At 34.7% G+C, this 24,961-nt stretch overlaps 1 long non-coding RNA gene across 4 annotated transcripts in view; it reads left to right on the forward strand.

Moving 5' to 3' along the window:
* LOC137202980 (uncharacterized) overlaps nucleotides 1–24,961 on the forward strand; it is a 282,286-nt gene that overhangs the window by 48,371 nt on the left and 208,954 nt on the right. For all 4 annotated transcript variants that reach the window (XR_010932821.1, XR_010932822.1, XR_010932824.1 and 1 more), the window contains exon 2: nucleotides 11,757–11,817. This is a non-coding gene — a long non-coding RNA (uncharacterized lncRNA). The remainder of the gene's footprint in view (nucleotides 1–11,756; nucleotides 11,818–24,961) is intronic.

Consider the following 24,961-nt stretch of genomic DNA (forward strand, 5'->3'; position numbering starts at 1 on the left):
CCGTATTTCCTAGATATTTTATTGTTATTGATGTTTAATTTAATCCTATGGTTGTTTTCAGATCAGAATCTGTAAGATTTTAATCTTTGAATTAAATTTATTTTATGGCTGAGCAGATGGTTTATCTTGGGGAATCTTTCACATGCACATGTAAAGTTTATATAGTTTGTACTTGTTGACTTAGTGTTCTAATAATGTCATTAGATCAAGATGTTTGACAGTGATGTTCAAATTTTCAAAACTGGTACTTATTTTTTCTAGTAAACTTTCCCGATTCATAGATTCCTATATCCAAATGACTGTTACACATATTAACTTCATTGTTTAAAGTATATTTTAGACTCAACAGGAAACTGCTCAAATATGTCCCTCACCAAGCCTCCACTATTTCAGTAAGTTTTAACACTATTCATCCATTTGTCCTTTGCTCAAGTCAAACACTAAGAATAATTTTCTTTACTTCTTTTTTTTCTTACACACTACTTCCAACCATGTTCTACCTCCAAACATTATTAAATATGACAATTTATGAACATTTCTATGGATAAATCTATAGTCCAACCATGATATCTTTCACTGACTGCCCTTTTTGCCCCCCTCATCCCCTCATAACTTCACATCCCGGTTGTCAAAGAAGAGACAGAAAGATCTTATTAAATCCTCCATTGGCTCTCATGTGACCAGAAAAACATATAACTCCATATCACGGCCCACTGGCCCCTGCATGTGTCTCAAACTTACCTCAAGCCACTCTTCCCCTTCTTCATTATTCTCCACACACAGTGGCTTTTGTTTTCCCCTTCATATGTGAAGTCTGAGGGTTTAGCACTTCCTGTGTCTTCTACTTAAAACAATCTTCCCCCAGATTATCTGATTCTCTCAAGGGTGCTTCCTCTCTCTGCAGAAATCTTAACACAGATATCAACTTTTCTTATGGGACTTCCTTGACTTCCCCAATTCATGTACTACCCACCATCACTTCCTCAATATTATGCTATTTTATCTTCTTCATTACCACTTTTATTACTTGAAACTATTTATTTGTTTATGCATTTATTATCTCTTTCATTCCTGGAATGTGATATTGTAAGAGGAGGAATTAGGTAAATTGTGTTCAGTGTAAATTGAGTTCAGTGTTTCTGTTGTATATCCTGTCTCTAATACAGTGCCTGATACACAGTACCCACTTAATAAATATTGATTAATTGGTTGACTGATTGAATAACTGCATTTCTCTCAGTTTAGAAAAGAGACCTAAGTGTTTAGCTTAATTATCAATGATACATATTCACAGATTTCACTAGGTACGTGACTTTCTCATGGAAAGTCATGAAGGGGATGCTTTCCATAAGTGATTCACTTTTTTAATAATCCCCACTTTTTCTGTTTAACCTAAATCCCTCCATTGTATTTTAAATCAGTTCCTCCTGTCTCTACCCAGTATGTGATGAAAAACAGCTGGTTGCCTCTCTTTGAATCCTTTCTGTCATTCAAGACCATCATGAGGCCAGGTCTCTTTCTTCTTTCCAGGCTAAATAATTCTGCCATTTTTAACACTTCTTGAAATTCTGAATGCCTACCCCTGAAATCCTTTCCAGGACTCTTGATTTACAGTCTTGTCCAATAGAACTTTCTGCCACATGGAAATGTTCTAAATCTGTGCTGTCCAATGCAGCAACCATTAGCCATATGTGCGTAAGGAGTACATGAAATGTGAGGAACTGAGGGACTGAATTTTTAAATTTTATGTAATTTTAATTAATTGAAATATAAATATCCACATGAGATTAGTGGCTACCAAACTAGCACAGCTCTTTTGGAAGCTGTGGAATATGCTATATGCTCCTATGCAGAAGCCTATTTTATTTACTAGTTGAAGACTCATATTAAATATGAAACAGGATATTTTTAAAGTTTGTTGTTAAAAAAGTTCCAACACAGTATTTAAAGCAAATTTTGGATCTAAGTTGTCTTAAACTTGACTTTAATTATAAAATTGACGTTAGAGCATTGGTTAGCTACGTAAAAATCTTTTTATTTATGGAAGAAGCTAACTTTAAGAACCTTAATTTATGGTATGGCAGATTTATTGTAACAACTTCTATGATTTTCCTCATATATGACATTTCTTTCTGATGAAACGAAACATACAGAACTATTTGATTTTTCTAACTTTTTAAGGTATATGCCATTTAGACTAGATTTTCCTCAGATACTATATATGATGCTATGTTTAAATTTCTTAATACTGATGACACCCTCTGATATTAAATTTATTTTCAGATTTTAAGGTGAGAGACCTGTATTAATTAGGGACAGCAGGTGGTATTTGAAAGTCAGCCTCACATATCTGGGTCATGGTTATGTCATGACATCTAGTGCACTTTCTGATTGAAATAACTGTGTTCATTAGACAAGTAAGTGAGATTTATGCCAAATTTAGCTATCAAACATGTTTTTGTTTCCGAATTTATATGTCATCTTTCACTTCTGATTTGGGGAATTAAAAAGAGTGTTCGCCTTTATTTTGTTTTTTACAAATGAGAAATATCTTGATTTAAGAAATGGATGTCGATTTTTTTAGCTTATTTAGTTGAGCTCTCCTTAATACATTTGAGACTCCAAATCTCATTTATGCTGAATTAATTGAATATCAAATATAAAACCAATGTGCTTTATATTGAAATTTTAGTACTGCTGCTAGTCACAAAGCATACTTATACATTTCTATTGATATATCACTTCTAATATTTCAGCTTTATTTAAAGCAGGAATTTTTAAAAAATTAAGGGGAGGAAAAGCCTTCCAGATGTCATCTGTGCTATATCTCCCCTAGACAGGAAAGCGGAACATATGGTTCACGACTGAAGGGAATAATGGATCATCATATTTTTAGGATTCCTTGAATATACCATCTCAAGACTTCTTTTATTTTTCCTTCTTTCTTCTTCATAGAATCTAGCTATTTCTGACTCAATGTGAAAAGGTTTGACTTTTTAAAAAAGCTAGCAGTAAAGGAGATAATTCTTCAATAACATTGAAATATCATTTTGAATTCATCACATGCTCTGAAATCTTAATGAGCTAAGGGTCACATATTTTACAACCATTTCTCTTTGAATCTCTCTCTGTCTGTCTCTCTCTCTCTCACACACACACACACACACAATGTGCCTATCAGCTTTTACAAAAGTCAGTCTACTTACTTAATATCTAATATGTTCTTCATTTTTTGATGGTAGAGAAGAAAAACTAAAATCTCAATAAAATAAACATGTTATGTGGTTTTTGTAAGGCAGGAGTCTTCATATAAGTGATTTCCCCCCCACTCCCCAGTACAGAAGAGTGTACTGCTTAAAGCCCACAAATTTCATTAGTGGAAGGATAATTGAAAATTGTGACTTCAGTGCTCATAAACTGTGAGACATTTTTCACCTCTCTTCTTTAATGGTGCACGCAAATGCTAAATTTCATATATCGTGATGAATGCGATCGTGATGAATTTCATATATCATTAAGCATGCGAATGACTATGTTTGCTACTATCAAAGGTAAAATTAAGAGATTTATTAGAAAGCTTTCCCCATGAAAGTTCCAAATTTAATTAAATGCAATTCATTAGAAAGTATGGCAAGTCCCCCCCAGACCCATTTCCCACCAGTTATGTCTAACCCATTATCTGTGCTTTGTTTATATGTCCAGTTATGCTGTTTAACACACAGAAGTATGCTTTTGACATCTCTTTATCGAACCCTTAATGAATAAACAAAATAAGTAAGAAAAATGAAAAAGAAAAAGAAAGTATGCCAAAGACATTACAGAAGAAAGGAGCAACTAGTGATATATATACATATAGTTGGTGAGAAGAAGAAATAACCATATATGTAACCACACATGCACACTTTTTTAAACTTTTAAAAAAAACCTTAGACTTGAGAATTCACAAACGTCAGTATCATCCTTTGCATGTACTAATATATGGCATGGCATAATCTTTGTTTTATCCTGATACTCTACACATATATAAATACACACACACGCACACACACACACGCGCACACACATACACACACAGAGCAACATCTTCATCTTTTTCTTGCTGTAGTTCTTACATTTTTTGACTCATAGAATTCTCATATGGAAAAAAATCTGAGGGCTTCACATCTTTCTTGAAGTTTGACAAGGGACCTCTCCTTAGGAACTTGAGAGAAAGAGCTTTCAAGCATTTCACTATAACTGGCACACTCAGAAAAGGTTTATTGAGCTGAAATTTTTTATCTCCCAAATAAATCAAGCTAATGCATTTTCCTCTAGACAGTTTTAAACTTAAGAGGTCTAAGGAGCAGAAATCTAAAGATAATTTTTCTTTTTGGGGGGGCAAATTTTACTCTATAAAATTTAGCTTCCATATTGTTAGTCTCAATTATGTCTTTAAATGCAGACTATATCTAGACCCCATGATATGTTTACATTTTATTGAGCAGAAACAGTTGTTAAATGTTTCCATATTAAGAATTGAAAGAATATAGACATTAGCTAGTAAAGCCCAATGCAGTATTTAAATTACTCCCCAAAGGTGTATCTGTTTCTTAAAATTTAGGGTGATTTTAAGTCTTTATTATTCTTGCCAAAAGTTTATTGATCTTATTTGTCTTTTTAGTGAGCCAACTTTTGACTTTGTTAAAAATCTCTATTCTACTTGCTTTCTGTATCATAAAGTCTGTTCAAAACTTTATTATGTCATTTATTTTATGTGTATTGTGATTTTTCTAACTTTTTAAAGTAAATTTTACTTCATTAATTTTCAGAAAATGTTGCCTCATTCTTTTTTCCCCTTTTCACAAATTAATATTTTTAGCACAATAAAAATAAAGACAGAAGCTAAAATTTACTTGTTATAAGAATTTTGGAAGGAGAGAAAAATATTAAACAGACACAAGAAACTTAAAACATAGTATTCCAAAACAGTTCAATAATTAGACATAGACTTGTGCAAACATAGATGAATTTCTACAAACACCCAATTAAGAAAACAAAAAGACATCTTCAAAAACCAAAATTTAAAAGGGCCTCAGATTTTTCTTCCAAAATAATAAATACCAAAACACAACAAATAAAATATCTTCAGGCATTTGGGAATCTCTTTATCCATTTTATAATCAGAAAAAAAACTAAGATGAAATGTAGTAAAACAGAGAATAATGACAATGAGCAGAATGAATAGTATAAAGAAATAGCAAAGATGTAGTGATACAAAATAAATCAATCTACTAATTTAAGTTGGAGATAATAAGATCTAAACTATATAAATAGTAGACATAGGAAGAAAAAAAACAACTTTGAGAGTCACTGTATATCATGAAATAGTGTCATATGGAATAAAAGGGTTAGCATAAATTCTGAATTATAAATCATTTAACTTAGCCTTGGCATATCCATCTGTTAAATGCGACCAAACTCACAGGATTATGATGAGGTAATACTGCATCTTATTTACATATCCATTTCCTCTCCATTTTTTTTTTTTTTTTTTTTTTTGCGGTACGTGGGCCTCTCACTGCTGTGGCCTCTCCCGTTGCGGAGCACAGGCTCCGGACGCGCAGGCTCAGCAGCCATGGCTCACAGGCCCAGCCGCTCCGCGGCATGTGGGATCTTCCCGGACCGGGGCACAAACCCGCGTCCTCTGCATCGGCAGGCGGACTCTCAACCACTGCGCCACCAGGGAAGCCCTCCTCTCCATTTAATGTGTGGGAGGAAGCATTATAAACTTCTAAGCCATATTCCAAAGTCAGGTGTTATTTACTATTGCTTTTTTTTTTTACTAAGCTAAGTCTGGAGTATTTGAAAACTTCTTTTATCTGGAAGGTGAGGAAGAAACCCAAAAATTATTCCAGGATTCTAGGTCTGAATGATTGGAACAATGGAAATATTTTTTTAAAAATAACAGAATAACTGGACTTATCATTTATTTCCCAAATAGACTTTGCTTGCCCTTGAATTCAGGTTTATGTTCAAGGTATTTGTAATAAAAAATGTGGATATGTGAAAGACAGGCTGGATTAGAGAAGGAAAACAATTCATTAAACTATGGATGTGTTAACACTAAGAGCATTTTATGCTAGAACATTTTAGTAGAGATAGAAATGCTAAAGTAAGCAAGCAACTATAAATTTAAATGTGGAACTTGAAAGACAAGTTGGATTTGTTATTCCACTGCCATAGAATTTTTAAAGGTCATGATTACTTAAAGATTTAATCTACCGTCTCACTTCATAGGTACAAAACTTAGGTAAAAGAGCAGACTTAAGAGATAAGAAAAGAGGCTTCGTGAATAAATAAAACAAGATGAATGAAATATAGTTCTGTGTGAATTTGTCTTGAAGTTGGATGTTTTTCTTATTGTTGTTTGTTTGTTTTGATTTTGGAAGACACTGAAAAGTGAGGATAGGAGATCTAGATCAAATATTAGGCAACTTAGCTAGGTGAGTCAGTCAAATAACACCAAGGAAAATAAAATGAAGCAGTTGTAAAGGCTGGAGTACAATCAGTACATTATAATAAACAAGGCAAGGTGGCAGAGTTGCAAGGGCATGCTCAAAAGAACCAAAAGTAAGAGGAAAGTCAAGGAGAAAGAGAATATTAAAAATTTTAAAACAACTATTTAATTTTGGAACAAGGAAACCACTGGCAACCATTGAGAGAACAATTCCAGTAGAGCAGTGATGATGGAAGCCAGCTGGCAGAAGGCTATGACAGTAGAAAGTGGAGAGGAAACAAAGGCATCAATCCTTGGAGAAAAGTGGATAATTTTTCAGGTTTGTGTTCTAAGAGCTTATCACATTCCCTGGCATTTAGTGGAAATACCAAAAGCATCTGTTGAAATGAAATGTATTTGAATGTGAGAGTTCAAGATGAAGAAACTGGTTAAAGGCTAGGAATGCAGAAAAAAATTAGAGAACAGAGTGGGAAAGGGCCATAGAAATGGCAGGAGTCATATTTGACATAGACCTGGGATCTTGAACCAAGTGTTGATATATCAGAGTATTATTGCACAAGGAATGTCAGAGATTGAGGTTAAAGGTGATGTAAAGACCAAAGGTTCCAGCAAGAATCTGGACAACAAGTAGAGGGATCCCCCCAAAGTGGTATTATGCTAAACTTCTCCATCTAGTAAATTCTTTATATCCTTCTGTACTGGAGCCAATCCTTACACAGTAATAGACAAGACTTTTAGAGACTTAGAGATAAGAACAGATAAATGGTATGCTTCTCAGAAAATTGAGTTTAAAGAGAAAAAAAGACCAACAAAATTTGGATTTAGTAGAAGAAAAATGGTAGGAAGGGGATTTATGAATGGTACTCAGATCCACAGAAAATCAGAAAGAAATGGAATAAATATATGAAATGAAGCACTAGCCCTAGAGAGAATTTTCTTTTTCCTAGAGCCTAATGGGGAAAGAGAGGGGATAGGTAAAGAAAAAAAGTTGTTGAGTTGATGATGAGAAAAAATGCTGAATTTATGTCCAAGAACTTAAATCTTTTTTTAAATTGAACTATAGTTGATTTACAATGTTGTGTTAGTTTCAGGTGTACAGCATTGTGATTCAGTTATTTTTTCAGATTATATTCCATTATAGGTTATTACAAGATATTGAATATAATTCCCTGTGCTATACACAGAGAAGTTAAATCTTCCTGTGGAAGTAAACTACTGAGTCTTCTGATACAGGTAGGTCAATGGAAAGTGACAGAATTGAAGATATCAGATCAGAGTTGCTCTTGTGGAAGATTCATGAAGTAAACAGTAAAAGAAAAACTAAATGTTTTTCCACCATTAAGATAATGAGCAAGGAACTATTTTGTATCATGTATACATAGTGGACTAAAGCTATAGTGTTTTGCATCTCCTTAGATTATGGCAAGTGAACAAAGCAAGCAGTGCAAATGATCCAAGAAGGAGATAGTAAAGAAACACATTGTATTTGTGTTAGCCGTGTCAAATTAGGTCATAAATAGCTAAGTATATCCAGTATCTAAGGTTTTCATATTGGTGTCTAACTGTACCCTTGTCAGTTAAGCTTCCCACATAAAATCTATTTACAGGATAGAGACTTCCAAATATGAAACTGTTGCTCTCTGGTAGTTCTCAACAAATCAACTTTTCAAAAAGAAGAGGAATGGTAAAATATTCCCAGTCATCCCCTGGACAAAACTATATGATATAGATCTTCATTTCAAAAAGTCTTACTATGACATTTGTCTTACACAGAAGTTCTACATCTATAAAGTGATGCTGTAATTTTAATCAAAGTGACTCCTATTTTAAATTTTATTTCAAACTTTCAATTTTCTTTCTAAGCTCTTAATTGTTTTCTTCATTGACATTAGGTTTCTTACAATAAAGTTTTGGTGTACTAGCTCTCAATAACTGTTAACTAAGAATTGGCATGATTTTGTTACTTTGCTTTTCCAGTTTTTTAGTTCTATGTATTTTATGGTTTGGCCTTCTTTTAAAAAATAGATTTCATAATATTTGTGCCTTAGTTCTATGTGCAAGAGATCAATAGTACATAAAAATACATAGAATTCCAGACCTCATGGACCTGTCTTGTAGGAAAGACAAATATTAATGGCTTAATAATATAGTCCTATTTACATTGAATAATTAAAGGAAGGGATATCAAAATTTTCTTTTTTGATCTCCTGAAAAGATGATAAAAAGAACATATGAACTGTTAACTACAATGGCTAATCATGTCATAAATTGCACATATGATATTTAAGATCTAAAGTGATTTATATACATAAATAGCTATAATACAGTTAATAATTATACATAAGTGATATGTGATAGATAAATTAATTTTATATGTACATGGGTAATTGTATATATAGCTATAATGTATCATATATGTAACATAATAGATAAAATAATGTTATCTTCTGTATGGGTATGTGCATTATTTATATAGACATACATGACATTAATTTAGTCTAAACTGTGAATCTTTACCTTTATCTCTGTATAAATACTTTCAGTGTAAATATCCATTTCTACCTTTTACTCAAATTGAAATATTTAATACGCAAACCTCGACAATAGCCTGAATCTTTTTTTTTTTTTTTTTTTTTTTTGCGCGGTACGCGGGCCTCTCACTGCCGTGGCCTCTCCCGTTGCGGAGCACAAGCTCCGGACGCGCAGGCCCAGCGGCCATGGCTCATGCTCTGCGGCACGTGGGATCCTCCCGGACCGGGGCACGAACCCGTGTCCCCTGCACCGGCAGGCGGACTCTTACCACTGCGCCACCAGGGAAGCCCTAGCTTGAATCTTAATCAGGTTATTCTTATCCAAGGTCTCAAGGCATTGTCTCCTGTTCCTTATATCATTATTACCCAGCTAAATTGCTACCCTTATTGTCATTTATTTTAAAACCAGCTGCTTTAGCATGTGTTGCTTATTCAGAAAGTGCCCTGCACAATTTCACCCACAGTTATAAAAACCAAGATGTGACTCATTTGTGTCGATTCGTAAATAAATGTAACAGTTTGGCAGAACAGGCCCACCTATTCTGGTAGGTCCCAATCCCACCTCATATCTTCTGCAGCTTCTTCTTTTATAATATATTCCAATACATTCCCACCTTTTTTCTTTAATTCTTTTAAAATGTAGGCACTTTATTAACACTATTATTTTTAAATTGCTGACTTTTTCTCTCTTTATTTTATCTTCTTGTCAATTCTTAAGAATATTGACCTTAGAAGATATTTACCTTGAAAGAGTCACTTACTTAACTTCTCTGAATCCCAGATCCCTCGGCCTGTAAAATGTGAATAGACACATCTACTCTGGAGGAATATCTTGAGAATTAAGTTAAGTAATGTGTGTAAGGTGCTTAGTATAATGCTCAACATTATGGCCGTGGTAACTATCTGGTTTTTATATTTCAAAGTGGAGCTTCTTCTAGACTTCCAAGCTGTGTCCCCCTTCTCTTTGCCATTTCATGTAAACTGCCTACAGCATTTCAGCTATTCTTCATTAAGTATTTCTTGTAGGACCTGACTTGTATTTTGTCCTGTATTTTGGAATCTTTAGTGTTTTCTTTCTGGGATTTTGGCCTGAATAAATATTGCCATAGCAAAATATCATCATGAACCTGATTATTTTCTTCTTGGGCATAAACTAGTGTTTCCTTAGTTTATTGACTTAGCACCTACACTGGTTATCTTGTTGTGTTAGAGTAAGGGCTAAACAAGGCAAAGACCAGGAGTTCCTTCCCTGTTTAGACCAGTTGGGGTTGCACTGAAAACACATTTCTTTCATGGCCACAGATGTGCCCCTAACCCTGACCATCTGCTTAGCAAATGAGCAGGAGGGGCAGGGTAAGTAACAGTGGTCTGTATTATACAACCCAGTCCCAGCACTAACATTGTATGCCACTAATCGCAGCATCATCATATTTAAAGACTAGAGCACAGCTGAGCAGATGTCTTGGGTGTGATCCAGGAACAACACCAATGAGGGGGGAGAGTGAGAAAAATGAAATCCTTAGACAAAGTGACATCCAACAGGGACCCTGAATACACTGATTTAGATGTACCTGTTATTACAAATTATTTTAAAAGAGTGAGCAATTTTTATCTTTAATGATTCTTCAGTTATCCTCTACAAGAGGTTCAGGCGAACATCTACTTGAAATTTTTATCCTCAAGCCAATTTTACATTGTAAAATATTATATATACATAATACATATAGATTATATTATTTAATATATATATGTGTGTGTGTGTATATATATATACGTATGTATTTGGCTACAATTTGAGTTTCAAAGTGGTGTGTTCTTAGTTGCCTTGTCATGATTTGTCTGATTTGGGTAATTTTAAATAAAATTTTCATTGAATTAAAGAACTTGAATTATAGCCATGAAAGGGAGATTTTGGCAAACAGTTTAAAAGATCTCCAACCTCTCATTGCCTTCTGAATTCTAATTAGGCAAATATAAATTGGTTCTCTGTCAGAGCAAGCTGCCCAAAAGACAAAGCTGCACTATTAAAATCAAATGGCACAAACGTCAGCAGTACGCTGAGACATTGGGATTTCCAATGAGAAAAACTTCATTAAAAGAATGGTGCTTTCCTCAGAGTTCTATTTTTATCCCCTGTCAGAGAAAATGATGAGAATCTCTGTTTTTTCAAAGGGAGAAAAAGGTATTCACAGATGAATAGCATTTATATATTGGACACTTTATCTTCCGGGGACAGTTTGATTAAGTTACTGGTTTATTATCTTTGAAATACTAATGAGATTTTTCCTTACAGAGGAAAGTAGTCTTTGTTCATAAGAAAAAAGAAATGATTCATTTATCAAAGCATTTGCTCCAGATGCTTACCTTTTTTTTTTTTTCATTTTTTTCATAAAAGTACATACTGCTTTTAACATTTAACAATTAAATCAATAGTCAGTGACCTTTGGGTGTGACATTCCAAGTCTTTATTTGTTCACTCTAATTTCAGATTTCATGAGCCAGCAATGTACTTTAATGATTAGGAGATCTATTTATATAGTGTAAATATTATTGCAGACAAGCAGTAATGATTTAAAAGAATTGTTTATGAAGGTTTTTTTCTTAATTAAATGAGAGTAAAGCAGTCCACATGATCCTTGATTTTGCTTTTCTTTATAGAAGTTGCAGGAGAAAGATCACCTCTTGTGGGAGTCATTATGAGTCATAATTCTCTGCTCTGTTATTCCTAGGACAGCTGTTGGGAGCAGAGGCTGTCAAAAGGGAGCATAATGCTGTACTTGTTGGAGGCAGGTACTGTTTTACTTCATCTTTGCATCCTCTGTGCCTGGTACATAGGAGGTTTTAATAATGGCTGTTCAATAAATAAATCCAGTTTGGAAGTATCCTTTTCAGATATGTTTGTATTGAGGTACTATTGTACTGAATTACATTATTCTTTCATTTCACTATTGGCCTATTTATCTTTGCAGTCCCACCTCCATGGAGATATGAGTGAGGCCACCAATCATAGCTTCATTTCATAAAACATCTTTAATCTAACCTAATGTCTAATCATCTGCTAAAGCTCATGGATATGTCTTTAATTAGAAATACAGAATATTAACCTTCCAGACACTCACCCTAAAAATAAACCATAACTCTCAAATGTCTAGTACGTATGAAAATTCTAAATGTGAAATAAGTACTTGGGAAAGATGTGTATATTAAATTTTATTTTCTGATCAAAACAGATAACCAAAAGAATTTTTTCATGGTTTTGGCCCCAATATCTAGAAAAGCTGTAATCCTTAAAAATATTAAGGGCATTATAACTTTTAACTGTATCTTTCTGTTACTTTTATTCCAATTTTAAAATCATTTTTGAATTTAGATTACTTCAAAAGAATTAAAAGGATTATTCTTTGTATTATATATGAATTTTGTGACATATCTCAGATCCTATGGGCAATGAAGATGCTATAAATGTTCATATAGAATTTATGAATTTTCCTTTTTGCTGACTCTGTATGTAGAAGAGTGCCTAGCACATAAGTGTTCAATAAATGGTTTATAGTAGATCTGAACTAACTCAGGAATTCTATTTCTGAAAATAGAATAGAAGGGCAATTAAGTGTTGGAAATACTTATTCATAGACTACAATAAATAAATGAGGGTCTCAGTACATAAACTCTTGCATTAAAGTATAATCCAATGGTGAAAAAGGACAGGTAAGTGTACTTCATTAGTATGACCATCTCATTTTGAACTGAGATGAAAGAAATAATGTATTAAGGTAGCCATATCTTGCTTTAGAAGCAAAGTTGGAATTAAAAAGCCCATTTTATTTGGAAGATAAAAGTAAGTGAATTAATTCATGAATTCTAAAGCAATAAATTAGTTAAGGATTTCTATATTGTAAAATATTCTGGTAAAATTTTTTACCTTGAGTTCTTCCATAGCTGGGTGATGATGTATTATTTAGTCATCATAGTTTAATTTTGAGTCATAAATTCTGACTGTATCAGGCATGATTCACTAATAAAATCAAGTTAGAGTAAAAGGAGATCTTCCAGCTTTAATGGAACCATGTCTCAGGCTCTACAGGTAGTTCAAGGAAGTTTCCAAGTCAATATAAGATTTTGTTGTATAATTTTTTATGTTCAACTTTTCAATTATTGATATTTTCAGAAGAAAATAATTTAAACTGAAAATATATTGCCTTTTTGTAATACACTTGAGTCTATAAGCTAGAGAAATATTTGATTCTTTCCAAATATTCATGATTAAATAAATTGATAAATGTTGTCCTACTTAGTTTAAGGTTAATATTTTGCAGCATAGACAAAGAAGGTAAGGAAGTCTTAGTTTAAGAGAACCCCAGTTGAAACCATTATCTCAAAGAGACATCTGCATTCCCATATTCATTGCAGCATTATTCACAATAGCCAAAGTAAGGAAACAACCTTAAGTGTTTATGAACAGATGAATGGATGAAGAAATGTGATTATGTATATATGTATACACACAATGCAATATTATTTAACCTTAAAAAAAAGGAAATCCTGCCATGTGCAACAACATGGATGTGACTGAAGGGCATTATACTAAGTGAAATAAGCCAGAGAAAGACAAACTCTGCATGGTATCACTTACATGTGGAACCAAAAAAAAAAAAAAAAGAAAGAAAGAAAAAAACAAAAGTTCAATTCGGGGTACAGGAAATAGGGAGAGGCTGGAAAATGATGTTGATTCATAACCTCAGGAGTTCCCTGGTGAAATCTAAAACAGGCTCCAATGCACAGAGAGCAAGGGGAGACCAAAGAGAGAGCAGACCACTCCAGATTGGTAGGTCGTGGGTTTAATAAGCAAGGGAACTTATATATGAGGCTTATCTTGGGCAGCTGCAAGATAAACAGATCTCTGCACCTACCTGCCAGAATCTTAAAAGTTTATATAGAGGTCTTAACTGGGTTCAGTCATGTATACCATCCAGATAACCTCAACACACATTGCTCTCTCAAGGCTATGTCCCTGAAAACGGCTCCCACTGTGGGAACGACATGTACACATTCCAAGGACAGGGGAGGGGTGAGGTGCCTTTGACTGCCTGGGTCCAGCTCTCAGGTCTACCAGCACGCAGGTCCTGTCCTCTCAATGACCTCCTCTAACAAAAGGGTACAAACTTTGTTATAAGATGAGTAAGGTGAGAATCTAATTTACAACACAGTAACTGTAGTTCATAACACCGTATTGTATAATTGAAATTTGCTAAGACAGTAGAATTAAATGTTCACACACACACACACACACACACACACACACACACACACACACACACAAAAGGTAAATATGGGAAGTGATGGATGTATTAATTAACTTGATGGGGAGAATCCTTTCACAATGTATATATATATCAAATTATTATGTTGTATGCTTTAAATATCTTACAATTTATTTGTCAATTATATCTCAATAAAGCTTAAAAAAACCTCACAGAATCCCATGATCTACTTGATAAACCTCAGAAATATGTCACTCAGTGGTACAAACAAAGCAATTACAAAGGAAAAACAAACAAATGTCCACTTTATACTTTTACAGTTTTTATATGGTAATTAAGTACTTATACATTAATATGAATTAAGACTCTGGATCCATGGGGCTCTGTTAGAGTATAACATATTTTCAGAAACATTTATTTACAAAGTCACCACACTAAATGAACATCTAATTATGAAACTGAAATGATCCTTTATTTCTGAAAGCCTTCTTTTATCTCATAGTCTCTTAGCAGGAACAGAATTAAAATAAGTGTGTAACATCTTTTTCCAATAGAGGATGTTTGTTCAAATGGTTAGAAGTGGGATGACACTGACACTGTCACAGTTTTGAGTTTCTCTTGAATCAACCAGGTTTGCTTTAAATTAAGTAATCACAGTCTCCATCCCTACCTAGGAAGCCAAGATCCCCGTCGTTGAGGTCTTACAATAATAATGTTAAAACTAAAAATAAAATTATAATATAATTAAATAATAAATAATTATTATAGGCAAATCATTTGCTTCATTTAATCCTCATAGTAATCGTATGAAAATTTCATACCCATTTTGCAGATGTAGAAATTGAGGCTTAGAGAAATTAACTGCCAGCTGTTATGGGGCTAGAAAGTATCAGAACCAGGATTTAAACCAAGTCTTCAACATCCAAAGGCCATGAAATTAAGCTGTATGCCAGTGTTTCTGCTACTTAAAAGTTTGCAAGTATATTCTCATGAGTCTGAGAATTCTATCTGAGTAAGCTTGTATGGCTGCCATTAGTTCAGTATTTTCTAGTGAATAAAGCAGCAACTGGCCCCCATCTGACATTGTAGTAAAGATGAATTATTTTACTTTTACTATTCTCCAAGATATTGATTGATCAGAATATGCTAGTCACTCTGTGGGGAACTGAGGATAGAGGAGAAATTTAGCACACAAAAATGCCTGCGCTTGAAGTGTGCATTTTGGTGAGGAAAGACAGATAATTAATAATGAATAAATAAAAATGCATAGAATATAAAATGGTGATAAGTGATAGTGAACAAAATAAAGCAGTGCATAGGGAGGAGATGAGGCAATCTCTGAGGTTATAGAGTTACAATTTAAAAGTGGGTGGTAAGTAAAGGCATCATTGAGAAGGTAATAGTTAATCCTAGAATTGATTGGCATAATCAAATAGAATAGAGTAATCCCTGAAATTATCTGGGAAAAGAACAATCCGGGAAGAGTCAGTCTAAGTAGAGAGCCTGAGCTGCAGGGTACCTGCTGTACTCAAGGACCAACAAAATGGTCAGTGTGCTGGGGCACACAGACTGAGCAAGGGGAAAGTAGTAGGACAGAAAAGGCATAGAACCAGATTAGGTAGAAATAAGGAGGCCACCGTATAGATTTAGATTTATTTTGAATATGATGGGAACCACATGGGCTCTGAGTAGAGGATTAAAGAGATGTGAGATATCTGGGGGAAAAAAATCACTACTTGCACTGTCAAAAACAGTGAAGGTCCAGAATAAGAACAATGGTCAGTTAGGAGGCTATTGCAACAATCTAAGTAAGAGATAGGCAGTCATGCCATATGTGACAGCATGACTGTGGAAGAAGAGACTGAAATTCTGAATAGTGGTTATAGATAGGAAAGAGTATAGAGATGACTGATCCCTAGAGCTCTAATTTTAGAGGTCAGGGAAATTAGGTAAATCAACAAAAGAAAGTGAAAAGGAGCTGCAAGAGAGTTGGGAGGAAAAACAAGAAGAGTACAGTATATGGAAAGCCAAGTAGCAAGTATGTTTCAAGAAAGGCAGTCAACTGTGGTAGATGTTGCTGGTTATTAAATACGATCAAGGTTAACAACTGACCACTAGATTCGCAATTTGGGGGTCACTGTTAACCTCAACAAGCAGTTTCCGTTGAGTGGTGGCTTCCAAGCCTGATAGAAAGACATTTATGTAGTGTAACATATTCATTTCTTAATTTATCTAATAAAACAAAAATGTGATTTGTTATCACAGACACATTTTGTGTGTGAATTTTTATTTGCTTCAAGGAAGAAATTTTCATTAGGTAATAACTTTAAAATCTTCCTGGGTTACATTATGGGGCACACTATTAGATTGATGGACTTTTCAAAATAGCAATTATTATATTTAAAAATTATCCATTGTACAACAAGCACAATACAGCTTTGATAATTTTATAGATTTGTTCATTTTTAATTTGAAAATCTGGTTTTACAGTTTTATTAGATCTGTAAACAAAGAGTTTATACCTAGTTTGACCATATTTACTTAAAATTACAATTAAAGAAAATTAAGTCAATATGAATGAGTATCTGAGAATTGTTTTCTGTGGGAAGAGAGCAGAACATTGCTCAATAGTGATAAACTCTGTACCATAATATACTGCCTCTAAACAGGCACCAATCTAGGTTGGAAGGAGAGGAAACTATTATTAATGTCAACTGCAAAACTTTACAGGCCTAGTAATAAGTTAATATAAGTTTTTAGAACATAGACTGACCATATGACAAGTGTCTCCTGTTTGCTATTATTATTACTGAGAATTTTGGAGATATTGAGTATTCAGAGGACTTCAAAAATTATTTTACATTTAATTATTTAATAATATAATCCTAACCCTGTCTTAAACTTTTACTTCCTCTTCTTATTTTTTTATAAGCAAAGTAAAACAAGTAGATCCTCGAACAAAATTATGGGGTATAACAGATCCTGAACTCACTTTACAAAAAATTATATATATGTATTCTAAGCTTGGGACTCTTAACATCTTAATTTTTATCTTGATTTCTGACTATTCAGGTTAATGAATTTTCATGACTATCTTAGTTCTTTCTGTTTTATATTTCATGCCATTATATGAAGAAATCGTTTTTGTGTGTCTTAAAGTGTAAGAAATTGGCATCTGTTAGTAAAATATACATGTATTATATATGTATATTTTATAGACTTACATAACATATATGTACACATGTAACAATATATAATATGTGTATATTTATGCACATATATGCATAATGCATAATATATGTATATATATACACACACATACAAATTGTGAGTGTGGTGTGGGAGGATATGATTTTGAGTATGAATATATTGTATGTTTATTTATAATCCATATGTGTCTATTTATATATAAAGTATTTAGCTTTTAGTATTATATGAAGTACAATCTTTTAATATAATTTTTTGGTGTAGATTAATGGTAAAACTTAAAAATTATAATTAAAAAAATGCATTATCCATGGTTTCTTTACTAGAGATTCCATTAATGATATCTGATTTTTGCCACTGTGATATGTTTCCCTTAGAATATAAGGTGAAGTATTTTAGATCATATAATCTATAGTATGTTTTCAGTTGTGAGTCTGAATATTTACATGGGATTCCATTTCTCTTCCCCTACAACCAGGCTTTCCTAATTATACCTTTAATGTATTTTATTTGCATATTGAAGGATAGTGTAGATTGAGGTCTTTGAAACAATTTCAGCTTCAACTCTCTGTCTCTACATTCTCTGTATTTCATGGACTGCTTGAGGCCAATTGTATGTGAAAGACTCCCAACTGTTATTACTTTGTTGGAAGAAGCAAGGGGAAAAAAGAATGTCTTAAATTAATTTTTCAGATCATACTTAGTCCAGATTTTCTTTCTTTTCATATTCTCTTCTGCTTTTTGGTATTATTGAGGTTCTTTAAACAAGGCCTTGAGCTATTCACTGCTAGTGATTCAGTAAGTGATTAACTAAAATTACGTTTTGTTAAAGGATTTCATTTTGGTTCAAGGAAAAGGAATCTATGAAACTGGCCATTCTCTTTGGAAACACCGTGATAACACTGAAAAACCAACAAATGCAGGTTTTAAACATTAAAAAAGTTTAGGTAAGAAAACATATTGCATAAAAAACTTTTTTGTTTGAAGAGTTTTCAGCCTCCAAGTCACTATGCTTTTTAGGTAAAAATGTATTTCATTTCCCATGCTTTCCTATTCAATCTTTGGGATTTTCCCTGTACAAACTTGGTTTTGTAAAAATTGTGTTACTTTAATATATATTTCCTTCAAATTAAATATTTAACAATTCCAAATCCCCATTCTGTTTTTTATATATATTTCAATTTCAAAATATGTTCTTACTCAACACAATTGTGTATTTTCTTTTGGATATCTCATATTAAAAATCTCAAACTAGCACATATACTTTTAACCTGTTTTGTATCCTGTTTCATTTGGTCTTGTTTTCTGAGCTGAGCTCTGGCACAAGCACAGGGTAGTTCTTGTCTCACATGCTTCGTACATGTGTACTGCTTTATTCCCATAAATGTAGCAGAAATGTGCAGTCAGTGTTTTAGCCCTTCGGGCACTCATCAAGCACCGATTGTTTACAGAAGTGAACTGGGTAGAGAGAATTTAAACTGCCTTGAAATCTTTCGATGATTAGCTTTCCCTTGAGTTCCATGTTACTCTGAACAGGCTTTCTGAAGGGCCCATTATATTCTTCTTCCCCTGGTACTGATCAAGGAAAACAAAAATAGAAACATCATTGAGTGCAATGTTGATTTTGAGACAGGCATTGTTTAAAAAGAGAATGGTAGGAAACTGCTATAAAGTACAAACATTTATCCAGGCATAATAGACAATGCTGATCGTTTTGCCTCAAAGTCCAGAGCTTTTTAAAAAGTCCCTTTTTTCAGTGAATAAAATCTCAAGAGAAATTGCTGAGATTATTTCTCTAAATGATAAGCACATGGATGTAAACTAGTAAACTCACTTTTTCATGTGAAAAATGTTGAACATGTTGCTAAGTGATGGCAATACTGGTTTTATGAAGCAAATAAAACTGCATGTGAATAAAGGCTGATTTAAAATTTTTATCAGTAAGAGTCTACTATCAATATAAAAAATGACCAGGCCCGTGTAACCAGTCAAAACTAGAAATAGGATCAACACTCATTGAAAAAAGGTCATAAATACAATGTGGACATTTATCATTTATTGCAATATTCTCTGAATATATGCATACTGATTATTCAATGTAAAATACAAAAAGAGAAATTTTAACTACTTACTGTAATGTTGGGCTTGTATTTGGAGTTTGGGGGCTTGGATAATTAAGCTTATATTACAATACCATTAAATGGAATCTTTTTTTCTCATTTGTAAAACAGGTGTTCAAAGATCATCAATCATTTTTTTCCCAGTAGTACTTATATTAAAGTCACTTTTAATACAGCTTCTTCTCAGTGTTATCCTTACAAATGAGAAAAATGTCCTTCAACCACCCAAATCTTAGAAAATATACAGAAAGAAATATATATTTGTTGTCCAAGAAATGAGAATGTGCTGCTATTATCTGTTGCTTAGGGTGGAATAGTAAGGAACGGTGGTTGTTAAGAGCTATTGTCATTTACACAAATGCTATAGATCACAGAGACTTCCCAGAGCCTTTTATAGGGCTTATATGTCATTTAAATATTTAATATTTTACAATGCGATAAAAGTCTTATTTCTAAATGAAGTCCGTGATCATTCCGGATACTCAGTGTAATTCTACCAGCTCAGGCTTTAGTAGAGAATGAGAACAAATGGGACCAAGAAAAATAATAGTCTCGTAAATTTTAGCCAAAAAATGTTTTTTTATGATTGTGTTTGTGGTTATGATTATTGTCATTTTTGTCATTTTTGATTATTGTCATTTTTGCCACCCACTCATGTGGCAGCTCTAAAAAGATTCTACTTTGGGACCAAATTTCAAATTATGACAATATTTAATTCAGTGATACTTGAACATATCCCACCCGTAAATTCAGTTTTCTTCCACAGGGTAAAAACTAGTTCCAATGCCTTTTGCATTTTTTGACAAATGTACTTCAATGCCTGTGAATTTCAGCCAAAAGTCATAGTCTGCCCAGCTTGTTAACTGCCAGATTAACTGAGAGCTCCAAAATCCTGTCCCTGAAATGGGAACTTGCACTTAAATTAACTTATCTGTTTATTAGTTTGTCTATTTGCTGCAAGAGTAATGGGATGAAATTTAGCTGATGTTTCCCATTCTATCAGGTGCTAGTAATTTACCAAGTAGCATTTTTGAGGTCTATTAGAATGATATGGAGAATAGCTAAGAATTGGGACAAAAGTAGATGTTACAGCCTGACTAGCTGCTTCCCTTTTTCAGTCATTGCCTCCCAATCACGCAAATAACCAAAAAATAACCAAAATTATATGTATTGTTGGGGAGGAAGAAAATTTCCTCTACCCTTCTAGATTCTCTGGCTAATCTAAGAATTAACGTGAGACAGATTAGCAGGAGAAAATCAAACAAAGTTTAATAACGTGTATATATGGGAGAGACCCAGGAAAACTGAGTAACTTGCCAAAATGACTGAAACCCTCACTTTATATACCATCTTCAGCTAAAGACGTAAGAGGATGTTTTGAGTGGTGGTTTGGGACTTTGAAGGGAAGGAAAACAATTCACATGAAGATGGAAAAGCAAATGTTTGGTAAACAAATGTTTGTTGGGCAGGCAGAGACAATGGGACACAGAGAAGGATTTTAACAGACTTTGCTAAGTTCCTCCCTGTCTACCACACTGTGTTCATACTATAGTTATCTGTGGTGATAGCTCCCTTCCTGGAACAGGTCTTCTATCTATATTCTTTTATTTTTATTAGTATTATTATTATTTTCGGTACGCGGGCCTCTCACTGCCGTGGCCTCTCCCGCTGCGGAGCACAGGCTCCGGACGCGCAGGCTCAGCGGCCATGGCCCACGGGCCCAGCCTCTCTGCGGCATGTGGTATCTTCCCGGACTGGGAAACGAACCCGCGTCCCCTGCATCGGCAGGCGGACTCTCAACCACTGCGCCACCAGGGAAGCCCTCTATCTATATTCTTTAGGCAGTTAGAGGGAAATTCAAAGGTTCTTCCTGAGTTTTTTGGGCCTTAAAAATAATCAACCTAAATTAATCCTCCTGCCAAAGAGACATTTTGGGGTGGCAAGTTTTACTCCCTTACAGTATAACATTAGGAAACTGTCATAAATCTTAGTCTATAAGAAGAATTTTCTAATTGGGCTTTGAAAAGTCCTAATGTTTCTGAAGAACGTTTTTTTCCAGCTTGGGTAGAAAGAGCAGGAACCAAGAGACAAACAGGCAGCCCCCATTTCAACCCAAGCAAGTCTACTTCCTTCTTTTACACCTCAAGCTATAGCTGCTTCAAATATTTGTTTGCTTGTTATGAAGTTAGAGAGAGAGGGGAAGAAAGAGAAAGAGAGAAAGAGAGGAAGAGAGAGAGAGGGAGAGAGGGAGGGAGGGAGGAAGGAAGGAAGGAAGGGAGGGAGGGAGGGAGGGAGGGAGGAAGGAAGGAAGGAAGGGAGGGAGGAAGGATGGGGCTCCTAATCAAAAACCAGTTGTCTAATATATGCTTTAAAATTTTTATTGATTAATTTTATTGGAAGTTTAAATTAATTGGCATACTTGGATCTAAAATCTAGCTTGTGTTATTTTTTACACATTTGATCTTTGTGTTTGTCCAAGAGCCACATCTCACCATCTGAAAAAAGAAATTAAAGAATCCACTTACAGGGCTTCCCTGGTGGCGCAGTGCTTGAGAGTCCACCTGACGATGCAGGGGATGTGGGTTCGTGCCCCGGTCCGGGAAGATCCCACAGGCCGCGGAGCGGCTGTGCCCGTGAGCCATGGCCGCTGAGCCTGCGCGTCTGGAGCCTGTTGCTCCGCAACGGGAGAGGCCACAACAGTGAGAGGCCCGCGTACCGCAAAAAAAAAAAAAAAAAAAAGAATCCACTTACAGTGAATCCTTGGATGGTGAATGAAACATTTTGTGTAATCCCAAGGACTATATCAAACCCCAGACAGTGAAAGAGTTAGTCACTGTGTACTTTAGAGAGAAAGTTAGCCCATTAGTGCTTTTAAACTAACATTGTTTTGAAAGTACATTAATGTAATTTTCTATTTTTAAAAGAAGTTATACAGAAAAAAGCTGAATTGGAGAAAATCATAAAAATGAATAAGCAAACAAATATTACTGTTGCAGGAAGTGGGACCCCTTCCAGGTCCTGAGAGTGGGCTCTTGTCTAACACTCAGAAATGAATTGTCCGAGGAGACACACGTACAGACAAAAAAAAGACTTTATTGGGAAGGGGTGCCCAGGCAGACAGCAGCAGGGTAAGGGAACCCAAGAGGACTGCTCTGCCATGTGGCTCATAATCTCAGGTTTATGGTAATGGGGTTAGTTTCCAGGTTGTCTCTGGCCAGTCATCTGGCTTGGTCCATATTTCATCTGACCCAGGGTCTTCTGTGGTGTCGTGTGCATCTCTCAGCCAGGATGGATTCCAGCGTGAGGGTTTCTGGGAGGTTGGCAGGACATATCATCTCCTCCCTCTTCCTTTTGACCCCTCCCAAATTCTTCTAGCTTAGCTTTACAAGACATACTATGGGCTGGCATGTCCTCCCTCCTTTCAGCCCTTCCTGAATCTTCCCAGTTAGTTTCGACAGCAGCATGGTGTTCTTTATCAGGACTTCCTGTTGTGAGACAACTCAGGCAAGCAGTTATCATTGTGCCTAGCCAAGGCAGAAGGTTTCAGTCAATGGTTCCCTAACATCACCATATGAATATACTAATATTAGATTTCCTAAAAGCAAAACTATATTCTAAATAAAATCATAGAAGCAGAAACTTGTTTACTAGTCACCCAAATTTTTTATTATGTGCTTATAAAGAAATAATTTTTATCCATACTTGAAAGAATTTTCCTATCTTGAACTTTATAAAATTTATCTTTTTGAAATCAGGAATGGAGAAGAAATAAACTTTCAGCGGCCTTTTTTGGCCTACCAACTTATCAAAACATTCCAACAGAAACACCCAGACTCTTTTCTGCTGTAATCAGGTTCCAGTCTAGCACATGTCTTTACTACTTGTAAAAGTGATATTGCCAGGAAGGAAGAAAAGTTTCCTCTACCCTTCAAAATTCCTCTGGCTGGTCTAAGAATTAAATTGACATAGACAGATTAACAACAGGAAATCAAATTTAATGACATATGTACAGGAACCCCACATGCATGAGCAAGTTAGAAACCCCGCTTATATGAGAGGTTTAAAGACAGAAAGGTAAAATGAGGTATATATGCCATCCTGAGCTAAGGAATGGTATAGGGGCCTGGGGCTTCCAAGGACAGGAGGGTCATTCACAGGACAAGAAGAAGTGAAGATGTTTGGTAGTTAGATATTTGCCCTGCCATATAGATGGGGACACAGATAAAATTTATCTCCAGTAGTAATTCTTTTTCTGAGAAAAATTCCCAATTTAAATTGTTCTAGGTAGTCAAGGGAGTGGGGAGCAGTATTTTCTCTTGAGCCAACAGGATCTCCATTGTCTTTAGCTCAAAATAATCCACATGCCCAAATGGCATATCTTCTGGAGGCCTGTTCTGAACCCCTACAATACTTATAGAAAATCTGGAAAACATAGAAAGGCATAAATAAGAAAATTAAAATGCACAAATCACAGCACTTACCAATATTTTGGCTTATTTACTTTTTCTAAGTCATTTTACTGTGAATATGTTTTCAGTATATGTATGGACATAAATATAACTTGATTTTTGAGTTAATCACTCCTTAGTGAAGACAGGCTTAAATTGAAAATTCTTGTCAGCTGAAAACTTGGCCTCTGTGCATCGGTGCCAAGTCAAATCTCAGAGACAGAGTTTTGGGTAAAGTAGAAAAGAATAGCTTTATTGCTTTGCCAGGCAAAGGGAGATACATGTGTTCCTGCCCTCAAAACTGTGTGTCCCAGACATAGAGAATAAACATATGGATACCAAGGGGGAAATGGGGGATGGGATGAATTGGGAAATTGGGATTGACATATATACACTATTGATACTATGTATAAAATAGATAACTAATGAAAACCTACTGTATAGCACAGGGAACTCTACTCAAAGCTACGTGGTGACCTAAATGAGAAGGAAATACAAGAAAGAGGGGATAAATGTATACGTATAGCTGATTCACTTTGCTGTACAGTATAAACTAACGCAATATTGTAAAGCAACTATACTCCAATTTAAAAAAAAGCAAAACCGTGTGTCCCAACCTGGGGGGATTTAATAAGGAATTTTATAGCGATGGTTCAAGGGCGGGTTTGCTGATAAGGATCAGTGTGTGTGCAGGGCCTCTATTCCTTTAATCTGGCCTTAGGTGGCCTCCTGATGAGCTTCTGTGGTTCTCAAGGTTATCAAACTGTAACCTCTCTGGAATGAAGAATGCTTCATCAAGTAGTAAACATCTTCCATTTGTTGGGGGTTTTAGTTCTATAGAAGAGCCCAAAGATATTGTTATGTGTATCTCTTGAGGGGGCACCAGGACCCTGCCCCA

The sequence above is a fragment of the Pseudorca crassidens genome, chromosome 11 (assembly GCF_039906515.1).
Source record: "Pseudorca crassidens isolate mPseCra1 chromosome 11, mPseCra1.hap1, whole genome shotgun sequence".
Taxonomy (NCBI): domain Eukaryota; kingdom Metazoa; phylum Chordata; class Mammalia; order Artiodactyla; family Delphinidae; genus Pseudorca; species Pseudorca crassidens.